This window comes from Malus sylvestris, chromosome 17 (genome assembly GCF_916048215.2).
Source record: "Malus sylvestris chromosome 17, drMalSylv7.2, whole genome shotgun sequence".
Classification (NCBI taxonomy): domain Eukaryota; kingdom Viridiplantae; phylum Streptophyta; class Magnoliopsida; order Rosales; family Rosaceae; genus Malus; species Malus sylvestris.
This window is the reverse complement of record NC_062276.1, coordinates 10558099-10565644: the sequence shown is the minus strand read 5'-3', so window position 1 is coordinate 10565644 and position 7546 is coordinate 10558099.

The following is a 7546-nucleotide window of genomic DNA, read 5'->3' as shown; positions in this document are numbered from 1 at the left end:
GAAGAAAATTCCCAAGCCAATAACAGAAGGAGTTTAATTCGCTCAGGTTTGTTATTCCCTTCCTCTCCGATCATTAACAAGTTAGAAATTTTGTATAAATGGTACGATCTAATTTGGGTTATCCACTTCTTGCTTAACTTTACCGAAGGAGTACATAATATTTATCTTCATTTGTATCTGAGAGGTCTCGGTTTTAATTCACATAAATGACGAGTTTGACACTTAATCATTAGGGTAAATCTCAGTTTACTACCATCAAGTTTTGTGGTTTTCAACATTTGGTACATGAAGTTTTTTTCGTCACCTAAGGTGTTAATTTCAGGATAATCTCATACATCCGTTAGTCTGGATGTTAAGTCTCATGTTAACTGATGATGTGGCGTCCATGTGAACAATGACTTACACCATGTTTATTTAGGGTCCACGTGAAAATTCAAAAAAATAATTATTTAAATAAAAGTTAAAAATACAAAGCCCAAATCCCCTTTGTCTTCCCCAGAATCCCCACCTGTGCCACCCTCCCACCCTCCATCACCAACTCCTTCTCCCACCCCCTAACACTCTTTCTCTCGCACCACTCTCTCTCCCCAACTATCTCATTCTCTTTCAACACTCTCCCTCACTCGAAGAAAACCCAAATCCTTGTACCGAATTTACCAATCTTACGACATTATTAGGTAACGAAACTACCAAGAAGCACCCACCTTACATAACTAACAGAATGATTCAACATGAAATTGTTACGAAAATGTCACCATAAGCAATACAAAGCATTCCACAATTCACTAGTACCATCTCCCCCTAGCTAGAAAATGATCCCGAAAGAAAATGACAAACCATAGAAGCATAGAAATTGAGATCCTAAGTTCACAGAAAACCTAATTCATTCCAATTCACACACGCTAAGTCGTTAAATGCGAGAAAATTAAGAACCCTATATGCTCATTGAGTCCGCCGCTAATATGAAGCTTTCGCAGTAGGTGCTTCATCTTCGACATCGATCATCAATGGAAATTCCGAAACCCTCCCCTCTCTCTCTGTCTTTCACCTCCTTGTCGACTCGAAGAGTGTTGGGGGGGGGGGGGGGGGGGGGGGGTGGGAGGGTCGGCATGGATGGGATTATGGGGAAGACAAAGGGGATTTGGGTTTTTTTTTATTTTTTATTTTTATACTTTTCTTTATATAATTATTTTTTTGAATCTTTAATTTTTACGTGAACTATTTAATGACATGTGGTACTTAGTCATTATCCACATGGGTGCCACATCATCAGTTAACGGAAGACTTAATAATAGCCAGACAAACGGATGTACGAGATTATCCCAAAATTAACACAACTCTAGGGTGAAAATAACTTCATGTACCAAATATTGAAAACCACGAAATTTAAAGGTAATAAAATGAGATTTACCCTAATTATTATGACTAATATATCTCTCACTATCTTACGGAATTTGGAGAGATTTTTCCACTACCAGGCATCATTGCCACCAGATCCTACACCTATCATCACCAGCACCATCCCATCACTGGGCCACCACGACCACAACCACCTCCATCATCTCCACCATTATCAATCCAACTACCTCATAATCACCATTGCCACCACCATTATTGTTAACCACACCCTCACCCATGTTACCATCATCTCCACCACTATGGATTCAAATTTCGTACAGTTGAATTGACGAAATTTCACCTACAAAACAAGAAAAATCATTAATCTAATTGACAAACACCTAAAAAAGGAGGGAATGTGTACACCAAAGGACCTCTGATGCCTAAGTCAAAAAATTAGTTTGAGAGAAATTATGAACTTGAGAGGGTTCTAAGACGTAAGTGGCGATTATCGTTGTTCCTGTTTGACTTGACTATTTATAGACATGAACCCTAGTAGGCAGCCATGATGGAGGTTGGAGCCCATAATAGACAAATCCTAATCCTACCTCAAATATGACTCCAAGAATATTTACAATTAAAACTCAAATCAATAATTTTTCCTTTCCCCACAAGAATTTAGTATAGGAGATAAGCATGGCTTGAATTCTCACAAATTCCTTACTTTTAAAATTTAGGGTTTGCATAGAGAATTCACACAATAAAACCGAAGTATGAAAATTTTCCCATATTCTTCTTCCTTCCTCGACCTGGCAGCACTTCGGCTGCTGGCGAATTTATCATGTCATTATTACCCATTTTGACTTTATAGCACTTATTTACAAGAGAAGATTGCATGCTTTGGATTCACCATTTCACATCTTCCGAAAATATTGATCGCACGTACAACTTTACCAGGTTATGATCCCATACTTAGTGATCTCTTAATACGAATATACCAAGTCAACATCCTATGTACTCACTGCTACATGATACATAATTATTCTTGCATAAGCATCGCATAATATGGATTTACTAGGTTAAGATGTTATGTATTTCAATGCTACATGGTGCAGATTTACTATCATCTAATCTTGTGACATTGTTATCGACCTTCTAACTCTCAGTTCGCAAACATTTGAAACATGCATAGATATCCGATTTCACTACAAAAAAAATATGATCACTCACACAAAAAGTTATTTGTGCCTTATGAGGTCAAAGAGCACCAACATATGTGCCATATAACAATAATAACAGTGCAACAACTAAGCTATTATATGTGTCCTCTTATGGGTGTGCCCTTTAATGAGAAGGCATGATATGATTATTTGTGCTCAAAGAGTTAAATGCAAATAGGCAACCTATTTGTGCCTTAATTTTGACAACCATACCATACTGAACTATATGCGCACAATTTTCAAATCATGCCCAATAGGTTCTATTTAAAAAAAAAAATGTGTATTATCTACATACTCCTTTTTACTTCGCACACATCTTTTATTAATTTTTATCATTTGATATTCTTTAATTCAGTCGATCTGACGGCTGCAAATTAAGATAATGTGGATGAAGTAAAAATAAGTATATAAATAGCACACCAAAAAAATTGTAAAAATTTGAAATAAAACAAAAGATTCAAAATATTCATAAAACCAAGACGACACACTCTAAAGACATGTATTTCACTATTCACAATAAATCTCACATGAATAGATCATGATTGATTAAAAGTACCATCAGCAATATCATATAATATATTTAAATATTTATGTCACCACCACTTAGTATTACGGTTTAATAGTATTCCTCTTCATTTGTAAGTGAGAGGTCTTATGTTTGATTTTTATCAAATGCGAGTTTGAAACACATTATTTTTTTTATTGTAAAACTAAACCCACCTACTTCCCTTATTATTTGTTCAAAATAAAAATAAATAAATAAAATATTTATGTCACCTAATTATAAGTCACTCACATCGTCACTCCCTGACCCACAAATAAAGACTATTCACGAGCTAGGGTGTGAGCAATATCTTAACTATAGAAATAAATTATACAACCAAGATATGGTGGAAAATAAAATTAAATTACAACGATTACACTGTATAACAAATCTTTCAGAATAAAAGTTTGAGTTTACTACATATAATTTATTGAGTACGCAGCGGAAATAAAATATTAGTATACAAAATTAATTCATAACAAAAGTACCAACTAAATTGAAATGAGTAGCTCTTGCAAATACACAAATTGATGTGCATGTTTCCCGAGACAACATACTATCAAGAAATGAAAACTTAAATATGTGAAATAACTAAATGCCCTGCAACCAACCGGAGGCCAGATGGCCATTTGAAGTCCAATTACTGTCATATTTAGTGATATTTTGGAGCAAGGCTTGAACCATGTTGGCAAAAAAGTACTGTTGGTCAAAGTGACACATTTAGGGTTATGAAACCCGAGTTAGGATTCTCGTCGGATTTTATTTGTGAGGATCTTTGAAATCCTCCAATTACATTCGTTTATCGTACATCGTATAATTAGTGTATATGCAATAATTTCTGATTGCACGATGTACGATGAACGAAAATGATTTGAGCATATTCGAGATTTTCACAAAGAGGATCCAGCGAGCATCCGGCGAGGATCCTTAATCCAAACCATCTTGGTCTACCTGCTTGCAGCGTCTGGTTCCCTTTCATCCCCTCTCGCATTACTCGATTTGTTATTATGTTGTTTGCCTCGCAGTAGGCTTTTATTATGTACTTTTAACTTCTTTAATTTGGTAATGAGAATTTCCAGTTCAAAAAAAAAAAAACATTGGATTTCCATTATGCAAGTTCCATTAGGTCGGTCGTACATCTAACAACATGCTCCATAAGTTTCACCAACATTTTTTCCATCGCAGCGGGAGGTTTAATGGAAGGGCATGTTTCTCAATCAAAAAACCAAAAGGAAGGGCTTGTTTCGAAAATCGTTGAGATACTTGGTATGCTAGTAACAATTTCATTTGTTGTAGATTTGAATTCAAATCAATTATCCAAAGCAGTTTATGTCCTAAACATTTGGGTTTTAAATGTCAACTTAGGAATCAAACGTATATATGAAATGAAGATCGTCCATGTCCGCTCACTTGCATTTTTAAAGTTCATGTGTGAAGAGATAAAAGACATGGATATGCAACAAATGAGAGATTCCTCTGTGGATCCGGCAATCTTCCAAGCTGTTGGGATGGGGAATGTGGAGTTTATTGCTCATATATGTAAAGCAAATCCTGAACTTCTGAGGTCAGTAAATCCTAAGAAAAGGGGCATATTTCACTTTGCCATCGAATGTCGTCAAGAAAAGATTTATGACCTTATTTATGGGATCTCTACGAAGGATTGGATGACAAATCTTGTCGATAGCAGTTCTAATAACATGCTACATATGGCTGGGTTGTTGTCTCCATATGCAGAACTTAATCGTATTCCAGGGGCAGCATTGCAAATGCAGCGTGAACTGCAATTGTTCGTGGCGAGAATTTCCGCTGGGGATGTTTCCTGGCCGACGAGCACACAGCTCCCCGAGAGGTTGGAGCCGGTTGATGCGTTCTGTCGGGCTTCTGCTTCACTGGCGGGCTTGTCGGGCAAAGCCTTGTCGAGCTGGTCAGGCAAATCTTGTCGGGCTAAGCTGAAAAAGAAGGACAGAGTTAACTTTGAAAGGTGCCTTTGTGGGGCCTTAGGTGTAGGCCTTGAGGCTCACAATCAAGGTTAACTTTTAAGTGCTCAGGCGTGCCACTGCCATCTTCAGCATGGCAGATGTAGAACGGATATCAAGTTTTAGTTGTATATATGCACGAGAGGCCGTGCTAATTATGACAGGCGCCTTTGTGGGGCCTTAGGTGTAGGCCTTGAGGCTTCCCGTCAATAACTAACCCAGTACTCGAACATATAATGTTTGTTCCATTGTCGTGCAAAGTGTTATGTCTGTTATACTTCTGATCATCGAGTTTGAAAGACAGGATGAATCCAAATGGGTGCCTTTGTGGGGCCTTAGATGTAGGCCTTGAGGCTTCCCATTAGAATCAATTATATACTTCAAACGTTCTAGCCCGAGGAGCATAATGAATCCAAATGGGTGCCTTTGTGGGGCCTTAGGTGTAGGCCTTGAGGCTTCCCATTAGAATCCATTCTAAGCTCAAATGTTCTACGATAGTCATAATGTAACAGCAATAAAACTAAGGAATAAGTTGATTACTTGCGCCCCAAGCAACTTCGGACTTCTTGTTATCAAAAGACTGTCGTGGATGGGTTAAGTCCACAAAGGTTCTTTTTTTATGCCTTGAGGCCAAGGACTTTTAACTGATCGATCTTACATGCCCGAGGGCTTAGAACTTAGATCTGATTTAAACCATGAAGACATATTTAAATCAGATTCAAGAGCTAAGAAGTCTTTTTAATCATCAACTTATCAGAAATAACTTGGATATAACTGGAAGTGTGCAACATATTGCTAGATTAATGAATGAAAAGACAAAAACAAAGGAGGTCGGGCAAGGTTTTAACCTTGTCGGGCAAGGCTGCTCGTCTTGCAACTTCCTATCTTTGTGGTTTCTTAAAGGGTTTGAGAGCTAGAAAGATGAACAGAGGAGAGGAGTTTACAAAGAGAAATCAATACTACAGCAGGTTTTTAACAAGGTGGCAGAGCTATTACAAAGGCTTTTTGGTGAGGGTTTATCTCGAAATGGATGAAGGCTTGGGCTGACTACAGCTTCGTTTGAAGGCAAATCTGGTTTGAGCAGAGTTTGTGCTTGTATTTGTTTGTTTGAGTGTCCTTGTCTCTGATTTCTTTTTCTTCTTTTATAGACACTTCGACTTGGTCTCCTATAGCAGCAAACTTGCCCGAATGCAGCTTGAAGGGTAGTGACTCATCCACTATTTACTTGTACTGCCACTGTAAAGCACTTTCTGGGCTGATGAGTTGGCTGGTCTACACCACTTGGCCTCTAAGTAGGTGAGCAAGTGGTCTAAATGAGCTGCACCTTGAGTCGGAAAAGGGCCCTTCTTGCTTTCTGGGCTTTGGCTGGGCTTTGGCCATCTCTCCTTCTAGGCTTCTCTTTGGGCCAACCCCTTCTTGAGCCCAAAGTTCAGATTTTAATCCAAACAGTGCCCCCTTCAATTGATATTCAGCCTAGAATTTCAGGCGCCAATATTAATTGAAAAGTTCTCCGTGTATGCACACTTGTTCTTGGAACTTGCAGCTTCTGGATGAGATTTACGCAACTTGGTGTCTCTTGCTCTTCTCATGACCTCTAAGCTGCCTCCTGACGCCTCTATAAATTCTGGCTTGAGTCTTTATTTTTGAGCCAACAACTTAAGTCAAGAGCCCCATATGCTTAACCAGTATATCATCTTCACCTTTCCCCTTCCTTGGGCGTTTCTTCCTTCTAAGTTCCCTTCTGAAACCAAGAAAATGGAGTCCTTGAGTTCTTCGTGGGGTTTTCTAAAACTCCTTTTTCGTGAGAAAAAGGGTTTTCATCAAATAATTACCATCTCCAACACATTTGGTCAGACACCCCGCTATCCCCAACACCTTTGGTCAGGTGATTTCGTCGTGAAGACTTGTCTTCCTGCTTGCTGCTATGGTAAGTCAAGCTTCACCATCACACCTGGTGAGGGCTCATTTTGAGGGTCCTCTACCAGGCTCATCTTGGTCGCACAACCCGATCACCTGATCGGGTTCCTTCCATGAAGACATCGGAAAACCAGTTGAGACATCATCGTACCCAGAAGGAATCGAATGTAGAACATCGGAATTGAATCTGTTGTAAATTTCACCAATTTGTCGAAATGAAATAAACATTGTTTTAGCAGCTTTGTATCTTTCTGTCTTCTTGAATGATTGATGAACACTGCATTTTAGTATCCCGAAGCCTACTCTATTTTGCATCCTCTTCAATATAACAGTCCCTAACATCCCATAATGTAGGACAATATTTTTTTAAGAATTTAACATTAATGGGATGCTTCTGCCAATTTCCTTCGAGGTCCGCCAAGTAGTATCCTCATTTGTCTAATACTCGACTAATCATGAAAGGACCTTCCCATGTCGGGCTCTATTTCCCGAAACCCCTAAGTTGAGCCCCAAGAGGAAAGATTGTCTTCCATACTAAATCCCCTTCTTTA